This window comes from Cygnus olor, chromosome 6 (assembly GCF_009769625.2).
Source record: "Cygnus olor isolate bCygOlo1 chromosome 6, bCygOlo1.pri.v2, whole genome shotgun sequence".
In the NCBI taxonomy this organism is placed as follows: domain Eukaryota; kingdom Metazoa; phylum Chordata; class Aves; order Anseriformes; family Anatidae; genus Cygnus; species Cygnus olor.
Genome location: NC_049174.1, coordinates 3,259,336 through 3,283,016, shown reverse-complemented (window position 1 = coordinate 3,283,016; position 23,681 = coordinate 3,259,336). Strand labels below are relative to the sequence as shown.

The following is a 23,681-nucleotide window of genomic DNA, read 5'->3' as shown; positions in this document are numbered from 1 at the left end:
TTTAGCCAAGCAGAAAGCTGTGAAGGCAACAGTTGCTCTCAATGAATAATACGGGGTATACACAAGGGGACAGGAGAAGTTACTCAGTCTGAAAAGGCAATGGTAGTCAGAGAACAAATTGTTAAAACAGGCCAGAAAAAAATCATAAGGTAGAAATAAGTGATAAAGGACCACCAGTAAAGCAAGATTTTGAAAGAGCGCAGCAAAGTTGCAATGGCTAGGGTTCACTGATACTGGTGATCCTTTCTGGGTTAAGTTCTTACAAATCATCTTTGAAGGGGAAAACAACTAAGCTGAATTTCTGAGCAATTTCTAGAAAGCAGGATTTGTTTTTCTCAATTGCTAACAGTCCAGTAACATCAACCAAATAACACATTTCAATAACTGCATGCTTTTCTGTCTTCCAAATTAGTAAAACACCACTAAAAGCAACACCAAAACAACCTTTTGGTGTCTTCAAGCTCTTGGTCTCACTTACATCATCAACAGGGACACATATTTCCATGCAGATCCAGCAAAGTTGCTTGCCTTTGCAGAGGAAAACATTGGTTCCCTCCATACCCAGAAGCTACCAGAAGAAACTTGATGACGTCTGCACCCCACTGTCGATTTTTCAATCACTTGTCTTGAGGTCAGTGACAACTACAGTACACAAAATACTTCCCTAGTCTTTGGGATGATACATAATACACCTGCCGGTCACAGAAATATCCTCTTACATATGCAGATCTACTATATATGCAGATATATAGCATGTTTTGTGTTTAAATGAAGATACAATAAGCAATAATGATACAATGAAATAATGCCAAATGTTCCATAAAGTCAATAGGCTTGAAAATGGAGAAAATATTACTGGAAGTGAATGACTCTGAGGCACAGTAAATACATTCTTTTATTAGTTGTTTACAGTTGTGACAATAACATGGGTGTGCTATAGTGTTGTATATGTTTACTTACTGCATGGAAGATGTATTGCCACAAGTTATTTGCAGCAAAACATTTGTAATGTGAAATCCACATATAAAGGGGCTCATCCTCATTAAGTATGCAACAAGGCATGACAACTCAATAAAATATAGGAACTGCTCTCAGGAAATGTCAGATCTGTCTGCCTCTTGACTGATTATCATCTGCACTCTTACATGCTTGTGCACCTGTATGGGGCATTTTCGTGATGGTATCAGCATATGACTTGTGTTTTGCAGATGATTTGGCTCAGCAGGATAAAGCCAAGACGATAGGAAGAAACATAGTAAGGACTGGCTGACTCTATTTTACTTCCTCTTTGCCACAGTATGAGAAAAAGATATTATTTACTCCAAAATACTGCATGCATCAGCTACACACAGAAATTCAGAAAAAGTATAACCAAACAATTACATCTTGCCATAATACACTATATTACTTAACAGCTGCTTTTTGAGTTACTTTATAATACCTAAACTGAAAGATTTGCATGAAGAGATAATGTAAGTCGGTGCCAGAGTCAGAAGGAGAATAAGGCAATCCTAGTTAATAATTCACAATCGCCATACACCACCAGTGCAACGGGAACATTTTACAGTGTGTGAAGACAGTGCATCTAAAATCTAAGCTTGCTGCAGTGGGAATATTTTGTTAGTCTTTTCCTAATAAAAGGATTCACATATTCAGAATACCAAGGGCAAAAAAATGATTCTGAATTGTCAGATTTTTCTCCCAATAGTAATGCTTCCTTCTTTATCTTCACAAGGACACAACATCTCTAAGAGCTTACAATGGGTGTTACATACCAAAATATTCTAAAAAATTAGACAGCTCAGTAATCAATCTGTGTTACTCTGTTCTAGTAAAGAATAGGATATGAAATATAGAACACATAAATTACACCTTTTTGATGAAATTATTTCATATTTTTCATTTTTATTGCCATATCTTTCAATTAAAATAGTAACTTTCCATGAGGAATTAGAATGATTATATTTGGCTTGTGGTCTTAATTTCTATTTTTTTTTCTTTTCTGCTTTTCCTATTAGCTGATGTACTGATGAGTATTGCACTTATAAAATTATATTACATGGATCCTACCATTCCATTACTTCAGCAGAACAGAACCTGTGCCAGCCCTGTTACAGCCAAAAGTAAGAAGAAATGGCTTTCACATTTAATTCATTAAATAGGTGCGATTAGGTGCGACAAGCACCTATTTAACCAAGTATGGTAGCTGACTGCTGTGTAAAAGCCTTTAAAATAGATGAGCTAAATGATTTATGTTTTATACAGTCTGGGTGTACGGCTAAAATTATCTACAATATAGAATTTGGGCAAATGCTACACTCCAGGTATCAGCACTCATTTAAAAGACCCTCACAGCTAACACTCAAGATTTGTGTCTCTGACTATGCCTGAATGCTGATGTATTGTAATGAGATCAGTCTAGGACCACTTCTGCAGAAGGGCTTACAGGGGGGCTTCAGAGAGAGAAGAGAACAACCCTGCGCAGCTCCCATGCCAGCACTACTCTCAAACAGCCGCTAGCTGCTGCTCCCACATAAAAAGGATGGACAAGGATCACAAATTAAGACCACAGTATTTCAGTCACACTACCTAGCTTTTAAAATTACAGTTAAGAAAATGCCAGCTCCTGGAATGCCTTTACGTAGTTGAGAGCCATATCTAGGCTCCCCTAGACCTGGGAGGTCAAAAGGCACCAATGCTCTCAGCTCTGTACAGTTAGGATGCAGTGTGTCACTTTGTCATATGAATGACAGAAATGGAGTTAAAAGGAGAGTCTTCTGCCATGCCAAGCTCCTTATTTTTAGGCTGTATAGAAAATCTGAGATAATCTGTGATAATACAACTATCTGTGGGCTTCGCTGTAAATACCAGGTGCAAAATGATACAAGTTAAAGCAAACAAACAAACCATAAAGCTAGCCTTCAAACCACCCTTTGGCTTTCGACTTTTGACTGCATACATCTGCCCCTTTGCAGGCTGTCAAATAATTACATGCACACTCCATTGCCCTGCAGCCTCTGAGGAGTTTGAACCTGAGTTGGTAAGCTCCTGGCCTTCACACAAAAGAAAATAAGAAAGAAAACAGTTTTCCTTAGCAGCAAGTAACATCTAAAAACCTGCTAGCTGTCTTCTCTCCTATATTTACTGCAGCTAATTACTTGCATAGTCAATAGTCCTTCCAAGTATGCCAGCTCCCTGTTTGTATGGTAATTAACTGAGGAGAAGAGCACAGGAGCTAGGGTACACCTCTTTTGCACCAGTACATGCCTCAGATACTAGTAAACAATTAGCAATATTCACAGGGAGACATGAAGCTGAATACTCGTAATGTCTCCCGTAACTGACAGCCAGGCTACAAAGGGACCAAAAGAAGCTTGTGTCACCAAACTTTAGCTTTGACCTTGATTGCACATGAATTTATTTGAAGTCCTGCTTTCAACACTGATCCTTTTGGGAATCTGCTGCTGAAACATTTGTAATATGCAGAGAAAATCAAGACACAACAATGTAGGTGCATTAATCATTAAAATATGAACATTCAATATACTGTATCTTTTAAAATGATGGATTTAACAATTTGATGCAGTGAACGAGCATTTTCAGAGAAACAATCTGTGTATTTCCTGAAGATCTGGGAAGAGTTCGTACAGAAAAATATATCTGTGGTACACTAACTTCCACTGATAGTTTAGAAAGATGCTGAGATCAACAAAACTTCAAGATGTTTTTTATGACTACCCAGTGAGTATTGATGTTCCCAGATATGCCAGGCACAAGCACCAAATCAAGACAAAGTTTATTGTTTTATCTTCAGCTTTACAAAAAGGCAACTTCTGTTATAGTAATTATACGCAACTAGAAAGGTAAGGTGTTAATCTGCTTGATCTTTTCTTTGTGAATGGGTATGGCCTGTGGAATACCAATGATCGGAGAACTTTTAGTGCTGATTTCGAGCCATCACAGTCAGACATCACTTATTTACTTTGCACTTCAAAACCCGTTGTGGCTACTGACCTGGTGTGATTGCCTGTCCAAATGTGCATTGCCCAAGCAGGAACCAGGAGGAGAGCACAACACCCCGTTATTCTGTCCATCTCCTGCAGACCAGGCCTGTAAGAAAGGAGAAAAGAAAGCCAGGTTACTTTGCAGAAATATCTCCATCTGAGACTATCAACAATATTGTGGGGGTTGTTTAAAAAGGAAAAAAAATATTGCAGCATAGAGCCCATCATCTACATGGGTCAAAGGAAATGATACTGAGCTTACTGAAATCTTCCAACACATGGACAGTCCTCTGGGACACATAGCAACATAAGAGGAGTGTGCTGAAAAAAAACACTAGAAGAGAAAGACATGGAAATTAGGAAAACCAAAACTCCACAGGGAACTGAGCAGGGGAATGAAAGAGAAAACAAAATTGTGGGCTGTTGCACACTGCAGAGATCAGAGATAAAGTAAAAAAGTGAGGTTCAGAGGGTTCAGTAGGACGTGGAAAGAGAGAGTGAAGAAAGTGAAGAAATACCAGTGTCAAAGAGGTACCATAAGTTTGTGTGAGAAATTAGGGGAAAAAATATAAGAAAAAGAAAGCACAAATGATGCTCAAAGGATTAAGGATTGTGAAGGCATTACTAAGACAATGAGATAGGGGATGGCAAGCAGAGACATCTAATGAAGAGCTCTACTGATCATCCAGAAGAAGATGACAGAAGAGAGGCAGGTGGTGAAAACAAACTGTGCTGGGAAAAAGTAGGATGGCTGTACTGTTTGCTTTGTGAAAACGGATACTTTTTGCTCAGACCATTACGCTCTTTGATTTCTCTTCCCTCTTTCTGTTTTAGCAGTTCGCAGACACACTTGAAAATAAACTTTTAAAATACATATAGTCCTTGAATTGGGGATCGTTGCTGTGTTTCAATATGTACACACTCTCATACAATAGTGCAATTTAAATCTCCTTCCTTCCAGCACCCATTCTATACCTAACCTCTGTTTGCCATAGCCTAGGACCCAGTAGGGCAACAGATTCTGGGGAATGGGGTTTGTGGTCAGTCCATAGCGCTCCACCTCTGCCTCTCCTTCAGTCATTCTTGTCCCCTGTTCTGTGGGGTCCCTCCCACGGGATGCAGTCCTTGCTGAACTGATCCTGCGTGGGTTTCCCACAGGCAGAAGCTCTTCAAGAACTGCTCCAGATATGGGTTAGTACCACGGGGTCCATCCCTCAGGAGCAAACTGCTCCAACCTGGATCCCCCACAGGCAGCAGCTCCTGCCAGGTCACCTGCTCCTGTGTGGGCTCCTCTCCACGGCCTACAGCTTCGGCCTGGGGCCTGCTCTGCGGGGGTCCTCCACAGGCTGCAGCCTCCATCAGTGCAGGTCCACCTGCTCCACCGTGGTCTCCTCCACAGGCTGCAGCGTGGAACCCTGCTCCACCATGGTACTTCATGGGCTGCAGGGGGACAGCCTGCTTCACCATGGTCCTGTCCTCACCACAGGCCACAGGGGACTTATGCTCCGGCACCTGGAGTACCTCTCCCCCTCCTTCTTCACTGACCTTGGCGCCTGCAAGGCTGTTCCTCACTCCTCTCACTCTCCCAGCTGCTGTGTAGCAGCGTTTTTTTTTTTTTTTTTTTTTTCCCCTTTCTTAAATATGCTCTTACAGAGGTGCAAACACCATCGCTTATTGGCTCAGCTCTGGTCAGCAGCGGGGCCCTTACCTACCATGAGGCAGCTTCTAGATTCTTCTCACAGAAGCCATCCCTGTGGCTCCCTGCTACCAAAACCTTGTCACGCAAACCCACTACAGGTTGCAAGCAAGTAAGGAACTTTTTTAATTGCATGCCAGCCATTTGCTTCCTATACAGACAGATGTGATCTCACAGAAAACTAAATCATGACGGTTATCTTTTGGTCCCACAAATTCATATGAAAGTTTGTTTTAAAATACTGGGTAAAAGGCAAATACTGTCCCAGTATTATACTCACTCTTACGCAATATAGTTGTCAGGTACTCTGAAAGCATTTGGAGCCGTTATTATCGTTTTTTTTTTTTTCTTTTTTTTTTTTTCTTTGTATGATTGACCCTTAGTTCAGGTTATACAAGATTTTAGTTCTACATGTTTACAGCGTCCTTATAACAGAATATTCTTGGAATTAATCCCAAAAGCTGGATATCCCAAAAAATAACATTTGAGAATAGTTTGAGTGAGATAACCTAACCCAACACAAAGGACTGTAACATTGATGGGATTATGCCATCCAGTACCTTTTTAAAGTCCAGAGGTACATCATGGCAAAGACTGATATCCCTTCTCAGTGAATAGTTTTGGGAGGGGAAGCTGGTTTGGTGTTTAAATGAAAACATGACCACAAGTGCGCAACTTCATTGTGCTTACTGGTACATTGTTAGAGAAGAAATAGAATGGCTGAGCACAGGTGGATTACTTCATCTCATACAACAGCGGTATCAGTAGGAGCTTTGCCACTGACTTGAACAGGAGCAGGACAGAAACACACTTTTGGAAAGGCAATGTGAGTCTTGGATCAAGACACTTGTGCATTAGAGCTCAGTCTTAGCAAAACAGAGATGTGAACCTTCTACCTCTATGTTTAATCTCAGTTATAGTAAAGACTAATCAAAACTATAGTGCTCAAACTCATCCTTCTCATTAACTGAGAGCAGGACCTACATCTGCTGTGAGAACTGGGGGAGACACAACAAAAGTTAGAAAAAAGAAGGAATGGAGGACTCCAAGAAATAGAAACTCTCCAGAAACATAGCAAGACACTGAAGGTATAAACAAGAATTTTATGTAAAGACAAACTGAGGACCTAAAATGGAAGACAAGAAAAAGATACCAGTTTATTTCAATATTGCAGTTCAGAGGCACTTATTTTACTTTGAGCAATCTATACTTAAAAAGGTAAGTAAGGACCAAGCCAATTATCAGATAAAGATTGAATTATCAGTTACAAAATTTATAGAGTGCTAAACTCCTTAAAATAATACAACTTCTGGAAAATATTTCTTCATATGAAGAACCAAGAACAAGGAGATTTGATAGATTCACCTATGCTGAGGCAAACACGTCATTTTAATCTGTTTGTGGAACTGCTTATCCAAGGACAGATGGTAACAGGGATCAAAGACTCATAACTGAAAAAGATCACTAGACAGATTAAACTTATAGAAAGCTATTAGAATGTGAAAAAACTGAGAATGAAACAGGACCAGATAGTAAGTTTTGAAAACTAAACAACAGAATGTAACATTAGATTGGGTTAGCGATGAACATAAACACAGGGCTACAGAGGAAAAAATGAAGTAAAAATATTATGGAGAAATTTGCATAATCAAACCAGACTGAGTTTGAGGCAAGAAAAACAGTAGTAAAGGAAGACCTAAAAAATGCCCTGACTTTGGACACTCTCTGTAGCTGCAAGCAGCAAGTCAATTTTACAAAAGCCTACAAGACAAACAGACGTGTTTAAAAGGAAAGACATATATGCCTGTTGTGCACAGCAAAGAGGACTTTTCTCCATCAGCTCTGAAGCCTGCTGTGATATTTCTGCTGCCTGTTCTTCACAGTTTCCAAACCATCGGTTATGCTGCAGATGCAAGCCTTTCTCTCTTTTTCCAGCCTGTACTGAGAAAGTTTCTCCTGGCTGAGCTTTTCCTTTGCTGAAAGCAACCAAGCCCTCCCTCCAGGAGGTCTACGTGACCCAGTGCAACAACCAGCACCAGGCAAACTGTTGGGTTCCTGTTTTGCTGTGCGGACGCGTATTTTAAGAACCGTAACAGACTGCAACACACAGCAGATAGTGAACAAATAGGACGTGCAATCTCATTGGAAATGTGTAAAAGAAGAACAAAATTCCCAATGAGTTAATGTATGTTGTGAAGATAATGATATTATTGACTTCTGATATGCATACAAAACCAGAACAAACAGAAAGCAATAATTATGACTGCGTCAGTGTCTCATACTGTGCTTTAAAATATGGTTAAAGAAACATCAGTTTCAAGGCCCTCAATATGGTGCAGATTTGTTTTTATATACCAGAAAAATAGTTAATTTTGGTTCTGAGTTATCACTTCCAAAGTCTATTATTTGAACTTTAGTAGGGAATAAAATCACTGAACATTTAATTTCAGATATAAAATTTCTATTTGCAAGATATGACATACCAGTGGAGACAAAGGCAGATAACATCATAATTTGATTGTTAAGAATGTAAAGGATTAGCAAGAAAGCATGATTCTAAAGGTTTTCTTAAGTCCAGGGTATCCAAGGTGCTTGGCCTGTGGAAAATAATGGCTAAAAACTGATGAAAAATGCTTTTAAATTATTTGAAGAATCAATGGCAGATTTCTGTTTGGCATTATCATAAATGAAGGCATCGTCCTCAGAACCTGATCTATGAGACACAAAACCAGGTTTAAGAGAAAGTTTAGCATTTTCTACACAAGAATTGAATGTCCTGCTCAACTGCATAGCCACCGTGGCAAACACAGCAGTCTTGAAAATTATACAAATGCTTCAAGATTTTTTTTTAAGTATTCATTTTGAAGCACCAACTTTGCAGCCACATGACAATTCATGCACAAGCAACTGCAGAGCACAGCTGTTTCACCCCTTTTTATCAAAGCAGTTTCTATGAAATGATTATTTACCAAAGACATGCCTGTAAAAAAGTTTAAAGACCTCTTACTGGACTGGACTGCATGGTCTAGTTCAAACCAGTTGCTATAGATTGGTGTTACCATAAAGGGAGAGAGAAGTCCCTTTGCTTACACATTTTCCTTTTTATCCCACTTGCTATATGAAAGACTCTGAGCTCTGCACTCTAATCTCTCAGTAATAGCCATATATTTACAGCGCATTTTGAAAAATAGAGAAAGCAGCACACAACACAGCCAGAGAAGTAAACATACCTTTGTGCAGGACAGTGCTAATAAAACCAGACCTGTCTGAAGGCCGAATTGTTTCTGAATGGTTTCCTCCAGTAATTAGCTCTACTCATTCAGTGTTAGTTTTCCATTAGGCTCCTAATGTAACCTATTGAAATGTTTACAATAAGTTTAATTTCTTTAATCGAGTAATTCAAATGTCTCAAGGAATGTTAGTCAAATCATACGTCTGAAATTCTTATCACTTGAACTTCTTGATTCAAGGAAATGACTCCCAAATGATACATAAATTAGGAGCACTTTCTTAAAGTAAATTAAGAGTAATTTCTGCCATGTTTTTGTATGTTACCTTTGCAATATGTAAATTCTGGAGAAGGCAGTCATCAACAATATTATTCCTTAGGGAAAAAACTTGAAATACAAATCTTCTCTCTCTCTCCCTCTCTCTTTTTTTTTTTTTTTTTAAGCTTTAAAACACTTACGTCACATTAAGAGTACTTTAATAAGCCAAACATTAGCAGCCTCTAGTGCAGGTCTCTAATAAGAGCTGGTCACACGTGGGGTCAGCCAGCGCTTCAGGATATGCTACTTCCAATAGTTCCTTACCAACATCACTACTTGGTCTATATCCCAACACAACTCAGAAAATATTCATAGTATCTGTGATAACCAAGCACTGGGAAAAACACAGTCCCTGTAAGAGCTGCATTTCAGAGCCTTCCAGCGACTGTTTCCCAGCTTCTCTTCCATTATTTGATTGCCATTATTGTCATCGCTGCTGCGAGATACAGCCCTTTTCGAAATAATCTGCACGACCTCTATCTCCAATTCTTCAGAACACGATGTATTCATTTCACTTTTTTAACATCTTTTCAGTTTTTAGCAAAGTATTCATCTAAAATGTGTGCACTGTCTGGAAGTAAATTACAAGGGTAAAAGGGTATTTCAAGACGACTGAAAATGTATCTCTCAGGCTGTTTCTTTTTTCTATTTCCCAGCTGGTTTTGCTTTAAAAAAAAAAAAAAAAGTGGTTAGGAAATCTTATTGTAAAGTCAAACACTTTTATTTTTTTTTCCTATTTCAGTGGAGTTCTGTGTCCATGTCACACTCAGAGATCTTGATAAAATACAGAGCTGCACTTATAAACATGAAATCTGGTTGTATAACAGAGAGAGCTGCAATTAAAAAAGCAAGTTTTGTTGCATTTTTTTAAAACTCTCAGAAGAGTCCATCAACAGGAGGTTGTCTCTAAATACAGACAAACGAAACATAAAACTATTGGCAGAAATAACATACATTATGACTCAAGCACAAGTAAATTGCAGTTCTTCCCCAGCGTATTCTTGAGTGTTGAAGAAAGGTTAATTTATAACAGCAGCAAAATATTACTTCTTCCCCCATCCTAACTTTTCCTGTCTTATTCAACTGTCAGCACAGGAAAATAATTTCCTTTTTTTCTTCTTCCCACCTTTTCTGAAGAGGGAGCCCTACTCAACTTAGTTTTCCTACCATGCCTCTCGAATTGAAATAATTTCCTTTTACAAAATTCAAAACGCATAGCTCTGAGGAACAGCAGCCTTTTGGGGACTTTCACTCCTGTGCTGGTCTCAGATCTGAAGCACAACTATTATGGCTGTGTAAGTGTTCTAGTTCACATCAGGATGATGTTATAATGCCAATTTCACTTTCTGTACCTTGGTTCGCACCATGGATAGTCTCAGAACACCTGAACGGGGTTCCTCTGGGAGGAAGCCAAACCAGAAGATGTTCTTCAGCCCCTACTGGGTATTCAGTACAACAGACCATGCTAGATTTATGCTGACAGCAAGTAGTGTTGAAAAATAGAGGATCTGTAGAATGAAACTCTGAGACTGAGGACCTGTACAATGTGCATTTCTAAGATTTTTATTCTGGAAAAGGTTACCTTATCTAAACTAGGAGTTATCCACAGAGCCTGCACAAGCACCACGTTTGGCTGGAAATCCAAAGCAGGTTGAGTTCCCTAGTAATTTCCTGAACTGTCTTTACTATACCATTGCTTTGCCTTTAGAAAATGAGCTAACCTTCTGAGAGCAGGTCAGCATGCAGCTGCTCCCCAAGGGACTTGACCTTCATATCTAACATTATGTGGGAATTTTACTTGCATCTTTGCACTTTCGCAGTGTTGCTTAACACAACATAAGCATCAAGGTAGGTTAGGTGCAGAATACCATTAGATCAATTTCAGCCTAGAAAACAGCATTAAAAGAAGAAATTTTATTTACCTATGGATGTCATATAGCACTATTTCTGCTGAAGTGCTGTGGCTACAAAGCAAGGAGTACTCCCAGGTTACCGCTCTATGATGGGTCTGGAATGGTTTTGCTGAAATATCCTATCCCCCAAAGCCAAAATGTTTTCACTTTCATAAATCTCTTTGTAAAAGGACATATGAATAAGACTTCCTTGACTTTTAGCAACTCAGGATGACACATTCTGCTCTGGATTAAGCAGGAATTTCAACATCTCCCAGAACTCAAGTGAATATCTGAGGCTGCAGGTTATATTCACATATACATACATACTCCTATTTTTCTTCAGCACTGTTCTTTGCATGGAAACACCGTCACCCTCAGCAAGCTCTAGAGGCCAGTCAGTCCCATGAAGTGTGGACTGACATCTCAAGAAGATCTTAATAACAACAAGGCTTTGCATGTTACATTTAAGAGACGTTTTTATATAATCATTTACTAGCTGAGAGAATAAGGAATATAATTAATAGTTAAATGACATGATTTCTACAATTTGTAATTCCCTAATTGCTATTTTGGATTTCTAACTGAACATTAAAATGTCATAATCTAGTGGCAACAAACACAAAACAAGTAAAATGTCAATGAGTTAAGAAAATGACTTGAAAAAATGAGGTTCAGGAACTCCACATCTGTGATGTAAAATGTACAATATCTGATGGCAGGAATTGCATTCTGCAGGAGTAGTTCTTTTCAGTGTTGTATACTAGAGGATAGAGAGCACAAAGCGTCTATTTCAGAATCACAGCTTTCCACTTCCCCTGCTGAGATGTCAGATAGGCTTGGGCTAAATGTGATGGCAAGTGTTCCGGGTCCCGTCTGTCAGGTTCTCCCATGCTTAATGAACAGCATGCTCTTTGACGAAAATACTGTGTAAACAATGAAGTAGCACCTTGAAGAGGTGTAAATGAACTTTTTCTGCAGTATCTTCAGTCGGAACAGGATTTGGAACTTTTAAGGCAGCCCTGCAAAACCCTACTTTGTCCCTAGAACATAACTGTCTCCTGATACCATCAATGTATCTGGGGCACGGTAAAGCAGTTTAAGAAGGTCTTTCATTAAGTTTTTCACAAATACAAATCATTCATTTTTTATATGAAGTCTGTGGTTCCAATGGATGGACTGTAAGAAAGAGTTGCCTAAATCCTTGCTTGTTCCTATGACCTATAAGTAACACCATCTCAACTGTAGGTACAGGACTAAACTACTTCAGCCAAAAGAATACAGGAAGATCATGAAATATTCTTTTGTGCATGGATATATAATCATCTTCCAAATTATCATTCCTAAAAATCACCACTCTAAAGGCTATCTGTAGCACAAGTGCTCAGAAGTAACAAATAAGGGAATCCCACAGCTATTAAAAAGATTATTATATTCAAGAATGAATACAGGTTGATCCACTAGTGGTGTGCATGAAAGCAACTCTGCTAGCTTTGGTGACTTAAAGTGTCTAACAAGTTGTGGATCTCCAATTATCTTGCAGCTTCCCATTGGCCAGGATAGTCCCTGGCTTCCCAGCTGAGGTTACAACTAACACAAAAAATAATAGCAATTTGTGATACAGGCAGTCAGCGTTCATTCCTATTTCACCCAATCTTCCCAAAACACGCTCACACGCATCACTGTAACATCATGCTCAGATAGCTATGTTTGCATGAAGTGGCCTAATTTACATTGTTTATTCTGCTGAAGTAGGTTTTAATTGACGCTATGATAACAGTAGCAAATAAATTGTTTTTGTTTGTTTGCTACTTTACCTACTTATACTAGTCTAGGGTAAACACCAGTGAATTTACCGCCTAGTATGTATAGCGTAGCACATTGTTTTAATGCTGAAGTGGTTTGCCACACAGCTTGGAAAACTATCCTCTAGATTATTGAAGAATAGGTCAATGCACTGGTCAGCTTAATTGTCTAAAAACAATGTTCAAACAGAAGCTATAGAAAAATTCATTTGCTTTGGGAAAATAATAAAAAAAGAGTAAATACCACAGATCTATTTCCAGCTAATGTCTTTAGTTAAATTAGCAAAACATTAACAGCTGAGCCATGGATAAGCAGCAAAAAGATTAAGTTCTGGAATGACAGGCTAGTCGATCAAAATTAAATGAAAAGAAAATAAAATTTTCTCAGGAAATAAACACATCGTGTTGTGAGAATATGTTACCATGTCAAAGAATACAGATGTTTCTAGCAAGACAATTAGCACAGCTGTTTTTTCGTAAATATTCCTATCCAAATCACTGTCCTTCTCTACTGCTATACACATTGCATGTGGTCAGAAGGGAATCCCAGGGAACCTGCTCTGCAACTATTTCTGCACCGTTCAGTCTCATCCACAGGCAGGAAATTTGGTCTCATCATAGTCCTTCTCTGTCTGAAAGGATCTGCTTTCACTGGTGGAAAAATCTCTCTTGTTGAATAAGAACATCCATCATAGTTTAAACAGAATTTCAGGAATGACAGGTACCTTATTTAGATAAGGTGACACATTACTGCTTCCTTTTCCCTCCTTTTTCTTATACAGTAAGATCTATATGGAGAGTAAATTACTCTATCACACCAAGTAAGTATCAAAGTCAAGCTCCATTTTCTGAGTTTCCTATTCCATATCCCCTTGAATTCCTCATCTAGCTGTTTGAAGGACATCTGAAGTGGATTTCTGGTTTCACTGCTCTTAGTATCAAATATTTCTGTTGGCTACGCTGAGTGATAAAGCTTACTGAAATCCTTTTTCCTAGGAGAAGGTTACTGGCAGGAACTGTATTGCTACTGAATTACTGTTATTGGTTATTAAGAATAGGGACTTCTTAAAAAAAATGAAGCAGCTATAAAGATCAGTAATTTAAAATACTTTTTTTCCATGCATTCCATATTGTTTTAAATTGCTTTCATTATAAGTGAAAAAGATTAATGCAGCGAACAGAAGTTAAGAAATTAAGATTGCTTTGAAGCAGTTATTGCCATGTCTGTATCAGAGTGCGACAGCCCCTTCTTTGAGGGACTGACCAGTGCACTGCAAAGCACAGGGCATGTGTGCTGTGACCACGGGATTTAGCCACAAAGTAGGACAATGTAGTACTAGCTGCAGAACTTCCTCAGTCTCGGCCCTAACAACTATTCATAATTTTTCTACTTTAGTAGCTATTTTGTAGATGAACCCCCTAAATATGACATAGATGGGCAATTCTGGAAATGACAGAGAGACACTTGCTGATTTCAGTAGCACAAACTGTTAAATTGGGCCAGTTGCATGGCATACATCCTTACGTATGGGAAAGCAGGGAATTAAATGGATCCAGGTGGAAAAGACTACCTGACAGGTTCCACAGACACTGCCTTTGAGATTCGCCTTGCAACGTGACCCTTATTTACTGTAAGAGTTACTAGTGTGTGACTCAGTATGCTTGAAGATGAAAACAGGAAAAGTATAGCAAAGTTCAGCTTACTAGGAAAATCACTAAAACCAGAATCAGCAACATATGCATTCCTAACAATATGAAGAGTTACAACCACTGCCCTGCTACTAAAAGCAAAATTATTACTTTATGCAATGAATGGATTGAAACTGAAATACATCTGTTCCATAAAGCTCTGATGAAAGAATCACTCAGAATCCCTGTAGGTAATTTATGGGGGATGGCTACGGATGGGGAACAGCCTGACAATTAAATACTACTTTAAACAAGGATTTAGCTACAGACTAAGCACACCTCCTCTCTAAGTGCCATTCCAGCTTAGAGAAGGAATACCACACTGATGTAAAGTCCCTGAGACCCCATTAATGGACACTACAGTGCCTTCCCATCTGGCTCATCTTCAGCAAGCCTACCTGAAAGTCTTCAGAGCTATGAAAAATACCTCTCTCAATGGTGCTCTGGTGCTTTCCGCAAAAATCCTTCATACATCCTGGGGGAGCAATTCCTTTCATCTGAGTACAATTTACTCACAGGACAAAATCAATTTTTATCAATACTCTGCAAATGGGCACATGGACTGGAGAGGCGATAATACAGATACCCGAAAGATCCAGGTTACCAGAAGTAGGAGAAATATTTAGATGAAAAATAAAGGCATCACATCTCATCGACAGTGCCTGAAATACAGAGGCAGGCAGTGCTGTCACACTGAATGCAGGTGCTAGGATGTATAAGAAATGGATACTCATTACACATAGGATAAAAAGTAAATGCATCCAAAAGGTTGAATTGACAGAGGATACAAGTCAGCAGGTTTCAAAGGAAAGATGAGTCACAATTTTAGCTGCTGAGTGAATCCTGACTTGTAATAAAGAATACAATGGACTCAGTGAATTTGCAAGAGCTTAGGGAATGAGCAGAGGTATGTTTTGTTTTCTGGCTGCCAAAGTGGATTTCTTATATACCTGTTGTGACCATTCCACATCCGTGTAACCTGCAAGGATGAGCAACACGAAGATAAATATCTAAGGAATGAGGATACATTTCAAGTTGTATTTAAACACAAGGAAAAGTAGCCAGGTACGAGTCTTCTACATCTGTTGAAAATATCTGCACACGTGGGTTTTTTTTTTTTTTTCTGCTCTAATGTTGTTGTGGTTTAGCCCGGCTGGCAGACAAACACCACACAGCCGTTCGCTCACCCTCCCCCCTCCCTCTCCGGGATGGGGGAGAGAAACAGGAAAGTGAAGTCTGTGAGTTGAGATAAAGACAGTTTATTAAGACAGGGAAAAGAATAACAACAATAATAATAATAATAATAGTATTAATAGTAATAATGTGTATGAAATAAGTGATGCACAATGCAATTGCTCACCACCCGTTTACCGATGCCCAGCCTACCCGCGAGCAGCCGGCCCCCCCCTCCACCCCGGCTAGCCACCCCTATATATTGTTCAGCATGACGTCAGATGGTATGGAATACCCCTTTGGCCAGTTTGGGTCAGCTGTCCTGGGTCTGTCCCCTCCCAGCTCCTGCTGCATCCCTAGCCTGCTCGCTAGCAGGACAGAGAGAGGCTGAAAAGTCCTTGGCTTGGTGTAAGCACTGCTCTACAACAATTAAAACATCAGCATGTTATCAGCGCTCTTCTCATTCTAATCCAAAACATAGCACCCTGCCAGCTACTAGGAGGAAAATTAACTCTGTCCTAACTGAAACCAGGACAAATGTGCACCTCAGGCTTTGCTGGAATGGGTCCTAAAACAGCCAGCATCCCTCTTACTCTGCTTCTGCTTTTCATTCCCACTAAGTGAATAATGCACAGTATGTCAGAGATGCACTGAGCCTGTGGCCAAAGCCAGGAGCACTGCTAGGTGGAGAGGACAGTTACAGAGTACAGGGGAGGGTGGACGAAGAGGGTAAAACTTTATAGACAAGACAAGAAGGATATCAACACATGCAGGAAGACAACCCTTTTTTGGGAAGTCTTTAGCACATCAATTGTAGCTGACAGTGAACGCCCCTACTCAGCCAGCCAACCTACAGCAATTTCCCAAGCTGCCTCCAGCTGAGGCAGGACATAAGGAAGAGAGAAAGAAGGGAACAGGCAGAGAAATATTTTTGCACCTTGTTGCTGGCTTTTCCTTGCACTATAGTAGGTTTGTCATCAGTCCTAATGGAGATAGGTTGCTGGAAGAATCCAAATTCCAATAATTTTTATTCACAATAACCTCCATCCTTCCTAACTCAAAAGCTATGAGGGCTATTTTCAGGACAAGCCTAAAATGAACCCTGTAAGGGCATTTTGCATGTGACCCTTCCATAAATCCAATTCTAAGGGCCGAGGGAGGCAACAATAAACAGTTAGGGAACCTGTTTTAAAGGGCACCTTATATTTTTGCATACCCTGACAATACTCACCATTAACATGTTTTAGTAGAGATTTTCAATGCAGAGTGGGCAAATCCTCTGTACATCTCACATTAATTAACAGCAAGTGTGTGCGCAATTCCCTGTAGTCCTTTGATAATGTCAGCTTTTTCTTTTTTTTTTTCTTTTTTTTTATTTTTTTACCCATCCATTTAGCATATCCATGTGGAATAGGACGAGTGAAATGTGTATAGTGGTGAAATGTGTATAGTGGTCCTAAATTGCACCTTAAAAAATGCAGCTTTGTTCTGACCTTATGAGACTCTGATCTGTTCAGAAGGATCCTGATCATCAATTCTGGGCAGAGGCAAAAATGTGAAACGCGCTCCATCATAACAGAGGTCCAAGCTTCGTCAAGTGTCATGTCTACATTTTTTTTTTTTTCTCTGTTAGAGGGCTTGGGGGAAGGGTGGGGGAAATAAACCTTTCTGTTTACTCTTAGCTTTGGAAAATCCACTGGGAGGGCCTGCACAATTAACATATTAATGAAGGCTGGCCTCAGATGTGATGCCTGAAAGCAATTATGGGCAAATTAAGAATATTAATGCAAGAGAAAAACTCACGCCTGCTTGGGACAGGAGGAACACGAGCCATTCAGCATTGAAACAGGGATATATATTTTTTTCCTCATATTTGGGGAAGGAATTCCATCTTACCCTGCTTGGAAAAGGCAGCATTTCTAACTCTTGCTGTGTCCACTGACACTGCCATACCCATGCTAGTTTTTACATTGGTCACCGAGCTGGACGGCAGAGTTCAGGCAGCTTAAGCCTGGCAGTGTGAAAAGCCTGAAAGCCTGGTCTCAGCTAAAACAGAGGAAATGCATTATTTTTACCACATTCTTGATCTTTATACTTTAACATGATTTATTTGAATCTTCTGGTCTTTTTTTTTTTTTTTTTTTTGTGGTACCAGTCACAAACATTAATGACTATTTGCATTCAGTCTTAAATTCATTAACTGTGAAGAAACCTAAATTGGCCTTACAGAAAATCAAGTAGAACTGGGTACAACCTGCCTGCACCTTGTGCCTCCAGCACAAGAGGCTGCAGTTTTCCTTCCCTCCTTAGCACCAGCTGAGGGCTACACAGAAGAGCTGCCTAGAAAGCAGGCCTTCCCTTCATGGCTGATTTTGTTTCACTCTTTTAAGTCACAGTCTAAATCAGACCAAAAACTAGCATGTGCTAAATTCCCCAGGCCCTGCAACCACTTAGTGATATTGATGTTCCTGTCAGCTTTTATGACCAGAGCAAGAATGACAATTTCACCGAAGAGCAACACAAAGGCTGGCTCTGGGGCTCCAGCAGCAGAAGACTGACCAGAGACTGAAGTCCTGGCAGCTCTTTGCATCCGTGCCCCCCAGGACAACCCGTCACACACCCAGGCACTCTCGCTTCGCAAGCCCTTGAACCAGGGACATGACAAATGGAACGTTTGGGGCTCAACAAAAAGGCGTTTTTATATGAAAATTTGTTCTTTTTCTCTGAAAGCATTTAGCCAGCTCTAGATGTAAAGGCTTTTGATAATAAAGAGAAAGTCTTTAATAAAGAGGAAGTCCAGAAAAACCTGGAGGCAGGGAAAGCACAGTTTTTGAATGCTTAAACTTCTCTCCAGGAAATTTCAACACACATGAATGATGCCCATCAAGCAGTGCTACTGCCCATGATGGGCATCATGGAGCTACTTTCTTAGAAAGCAAAAGCAGCTCAAAGTTGCTTCCCCACTCCGGACAAACAAAAGAGGTTAGAATGAACTCAAGTGGCTTAGTTATTAACCAAATCACTACTATTTCCCTGACTAAATGCAGTGGTCTTGTTTATTCTTACTGTTTTTTGCTGAATACGCTAAGTAGAAAGCTATGAAAACCTTCTTCCTTGGTATCAACTCTTAGAAAACTCACCTCAAAGATGAGCCTCTGGGTTCTTCAGAACAAATAAACAAACAAAAAATGTTATTAACTAATCTGCCTTACAGGACAGGTAAATGTGCCCCCTATTGTCACCTGATCTGCTTCACCAAACCTGAAGCTACAAACCCCGAAATTCCTTTGCTGAGCTCTGACCACCTCAGTACCTTTCCTCAAATAATCCTTTCAGAGCCAGCCGGTGCGTGGCCATCTGGGGCTCCTTCCCAGCAGGACGCTCCTGGTGGCACAGAACCTGCTTGCTAACAAACCTCTGCTTGGCTCCGGCATCTTTGTCTGAATATTATTACCATTAACAAAAGACAACATTTTAGCATCCAAACCTGCCAGCGAAGGGTTGAGGTTTTCTTTGCCAGAACGTCCCTGCCTGTGATTTTCTGCTCTGGAGGAGAACCTTGTTTTCGAGTGCCCCTGTTCGTGACACTAGCAAGTCAAATGTGTTCTTTGCTATGCAGGGCCACTGAGATATCTTCTTTTAACATACTACATCCTGCTTTGCCAGTGGAGATTTCAACATTCCTCTTCCTCCAGCCATACAGCCGGTGAATCAGAATTGCCAACAGGGCCTCTGCTCCCTACTGATTTGCTCAAAGATCTCAACAGCCATGAAAAAAATCCCTGACGATGCAGTTATTTTGAATGTAAGTGGAATACAGCCTCCTACTGGATGGCTGCCAGGATGCCCAGCAGTGTAACACCACGGAGCCAAAGCAAATATCTAACTTGAAGATCCATTTGCAGACATCTCAGTCAAAAACCTTATTACCTCTGGCAGATTGCAGAACTGTTCGGTTCATTTGTTCAGAATTTACTGCAAATACCGCATGTACTGCTTTAATATAGAAAAAGGTACAGCTCTGCAGCAGAGGGGAAAGCTGCCTGCTTACCTAGGGTGCTCTGGGGCAGGTAGTGACTTCCAGAGAGAGGAGAGACTTTGTTTTGCCCGAGAGCAGCCCATGTGGGAGAAACTAGGCAGGGATGGGCCAAGGGACCTGCAGTGGCAGTGCAGAATGGGATTCCTCCAAGGAAAGCCAGAAACATGCCAAAACATCTCTGAGAAGCAATGGGAAGATGTTTTCTTAGTATCCATAAAGCTGTATCCTTCCCTGATGGGTTGGGCTGTGTGTGATAACAACATACAGCTCACATCACTTTGGCTCAAACTTCTGAGGAACGGGCTGTTAGGAAGCATGTGGACAAGAGCCATGAGAGAGCAGAAAGGTAAAACTTCAGACAGAGATTACATCATTGAGATGGGGACAGTGAGCAAACTAATGCCCATTGCGTACATTAACCAGTAAATGCTTGCTTTGTATTTTTAACTCCTACATTGCTTACAGAGTCCCTTTGTTCATGGTAGAAGTTGCCGAAAGTGATTCAAATCCATAGAAAGTTGCTTGGTTAGGAAACAGGGCTAGAGGAAAGGCCCTGAGCAGGTATGACACAACAGGGAGAGAACGTGCTCCTTTGTAAGACTTATTTTAATCTGCAGAGCAAAGATTGTGGATTTTCTCTATTTAATAATCCTCCTTTAGTTACCTTGCTCAATTTTATATTTTAAGTCTAAAAATTTTATATTTTTAGTCTAATAAAACTTAGCTTTATTAATTGGAGGCATCAGATTTCTTTTTATTTATTCCCTTCAATAAAAGGGAGGTGGGATAACCACCTCAGGACTCCGGCAAGCTGCAGTTTGTGGTGCAGAGCAACAAAATATTTCTCTTGCCCCTGTCCCCCCGCTCTGTTTACAAGTATAAGGATTTCATACTATGCAGAGATCTGCTACTGAATTAGTTTTACGATCACCCCACAATTAAAAGAGGATACGGTGCCAGACTCTGCAGGGGTAGAATCTTACTGTCCCAAGCCACCCTAGTGAATTGTGTGCGCATTAAAAGAATTTCACGTGAAATTCTGTGCATTAGGAGAGCAGGATTAGAGCTATAATTTTTCATACTGAAAACGCTTCTACCTGTCAAATACATCACTGGAATTGTGAAAGAAAACCAAGAATACATTTGCAACAGCAGATATGAAATATTTATATACATCGAGCAGGAAAATGGGAATAACCTTAGCAAGCGGGAGTATTCAATGTTTTTATAAAAAGCACTGAGCATCAAGACTTTGGAACTACAAAAAACTGTTTTGCTATGAAATTTTCTGCAATCAGAAATCATAACTGAGCATTATAATATGAGTTACTGGTATCAATCAGCAAGGTTTCTATTCTTTTGTTGTTGTTGCTCATCTGATGGAAACAAGCAATTGCATGATTTGTTGACAATTTAGGTACAGTAGTTGAGTAAATACGGCTCAGCAGCCTACTGACTCACCCTTTGGAGAGACCCAGAAGACTTTAGACTTGGCATCTACCAGAATGAGCTTCCAATAGAACCAGAAGAAGGTGCCTGAGCCCCTTTTTTGGATAAACTCACAGACGTGTGAAAACATACCTCTTACTGCTCCCTGGTGTCAGCAACGTGTTCACACGGTAGCATGATTCAAAAAGACGGTGCTGTGGGTAGTCCTGCAACTATCACGTCTTAAGCAAACATTTTTTTTGGGAAATCACAGGTTGATCGGAAGCACTGCCAGTCCACAGCTGTCATAACAGATGGGACATCCAAAGGTTGGTCCCAGGAAGGACTCTGGGACAGTTAGATAGAGAACCTTTGAAGCCACAGTGTCTGATTATCCCCCAGATTCCCAAAGAATTCAGTTTCCTGCACTGTGTATTGAAATAAAGCATGTTAATGACAATTATCTATTTTTAGATACAACCTTCCTTTTGAAGTGGCAAAATTGTGTACTACAGAACACAAATATAAACCCATGTGAGTTATTGGTCATAAGATTAGAGTTACTATTTATTATTTTAAACTCATATTTCAGAAGTCACAGAATACCAAAAATATTCCAGCTAACTTGAGCATTCTGTGCCTTCTCCAGGGCAGTTATTCAATGAATTGTTGATCATTCAGACTAAAAGAAAAGGTGAGGAAAGTACTTAGCTCCCTGAGGTCAGCCCTGGATTCATTCTGAAGCCTCAGCTCGAGCTACGGAATTCATATGCATTTAAAATATCATTTTAATCTTCAAGCCTTGTATTCAAATGACTTGTGTTAGTTTATATATGGTCTGAATGAAACTGATTTCATGTTTGAATAGATAATTGCAATTTTCAGCTTCTAGCAACACCTTCAATAGAAAAACGCAAAGAAAACAGAAAGGACTGTTGATGAAAAAGGTGATTGCATGAATAACAGCCTTCATGAGAAAACTGAAGAGATGTGGTGTTGTCTGTAGCTTCTTGCTACAGGTAAGAGACAGCAGAAGATTGTAAGAAAATATGTTCCCAGCTGTCTATCGTGTGGATTTTACTAACAGTGGCAACAAAAGCAAACCAGTGCCTTGCATCATTTATCAGTAAAGGTCTAAAAAAATAAAAGCAAATTGAGAGAAATATCTTTCAGAGAAGAGAAATAAAATGAAAACAAACAAACAAACCGTTCTTGCATTCTTGCTTGCATTTGTAAAAGAGCCTTCTGAAACAACCTGTAATGCAAGCTTAATAAAACTGAAATTGCCAAATCTCATGCATTTGAAGAGCTGCACAAAAGGACACCATGTTGTCAGCTCTTGATGCACAGCTGTTATTCCTTAAACTGTTCATCAAGGAGATATCAAAATGTAGCTTCTCAAATGAAGATGCATGGGACATACAAAAAAAAATAACTGCTCACGATGTACATGTACTTATATCACTAATTTTCTGCCTCTTGCATATGTAATGTTTCAGCTGATTTTGAAGGTGTATCAAGATGTAAAGGTGTATCAAGAGTAAAAAAACCAAAAAGAACCAAAACAAACAAAACCTCTCAAATGGCAGTGCCAGTGCTAAGTTTACACTATACCATCCTTCAGAAACTCCAGGTTGCCCCAGATTGCCCATCAATCTGAAAGTCATTTGAGATCAAGGTGAAAAGGTGGAAAATGTAATTAAACCACAAGCGATGCACACACTTTTGTTTTCAGTTTTGTTCAGTGAAATGGGAAGCAATCACGATCTTCTCCAAGCATGAGTAAGATAGCTCTCATGTGGAAAGGTGTTGACTTGTCTCTGACAGGTGTGCTTTATCTTTTTCCAAGGTAAAGCTTTCTGTGGTGATTTCAGTTTTGAATGTGCACACTGCTTTGCGAATAACTTGTGGCCATGAAGATGAGCCCATTAACTTGTTTGCACATCTCAATGGTCAGTGTATGCCAGAAAAAAGAACAAAAAGCTACACCTTTTAATATGTGACAAAACAAGGGCAGAATTAAAGACAGTGTAGGTTATAAAACACAAAGGAAATAGGGAAAATGTCAAATACTAGTTTTCAATATGCATTGAAAGTTCATCCCAATGTAACTGTTGATATTATATGAATATTTACAAATGTTTATACTGATGTATCAGATATATACATGCATGTGCCAACAACTAACAGCACTGCCTTAATTTGGGCATGGAATTTAATGAATGCTGTACTGACAGTGAAAAATCAGAGTTGTCAGGGGTCCTGTTTTCACAGAAGACATTTTGCCACCTGGCTTCACAACAAAGGGAAAAAAGTGTTTGATCGAACTGTCATGTGATGGTGAACTCAAGTTCACATTCAACAAAGCATAGCTTAGCAGCTTTCTGTGGTGAAGGAATGAGTGTAG

The 23,681-nt window shown here is 39.7% G+C and overlaps 1 protein-coding gene across 1 annotated transcript in view; it reads right to left on the bottom strand.

Annotated features, from left to right (window-relative positions):
• The window catches only part of TMEFF2 (transmembrane protein with EGF like and two follistatin like domains 2), a 326,923-nt gene that overhangs the window by 226,725 nt on the left and 76,517 nt on the right, over positions 1 to 23,681 (bottom strand). Inside the window, exon 2 of the mRNA XM_040562211.1 lies at positions 4,015 to 4,110. The gene's annotated coding sequence lies outside the window, so the exon portion shown is untranslated. The remainder of the gene's footprint in view (positions 1 to 4,014; positions 4,111 to 23,681) is intronic.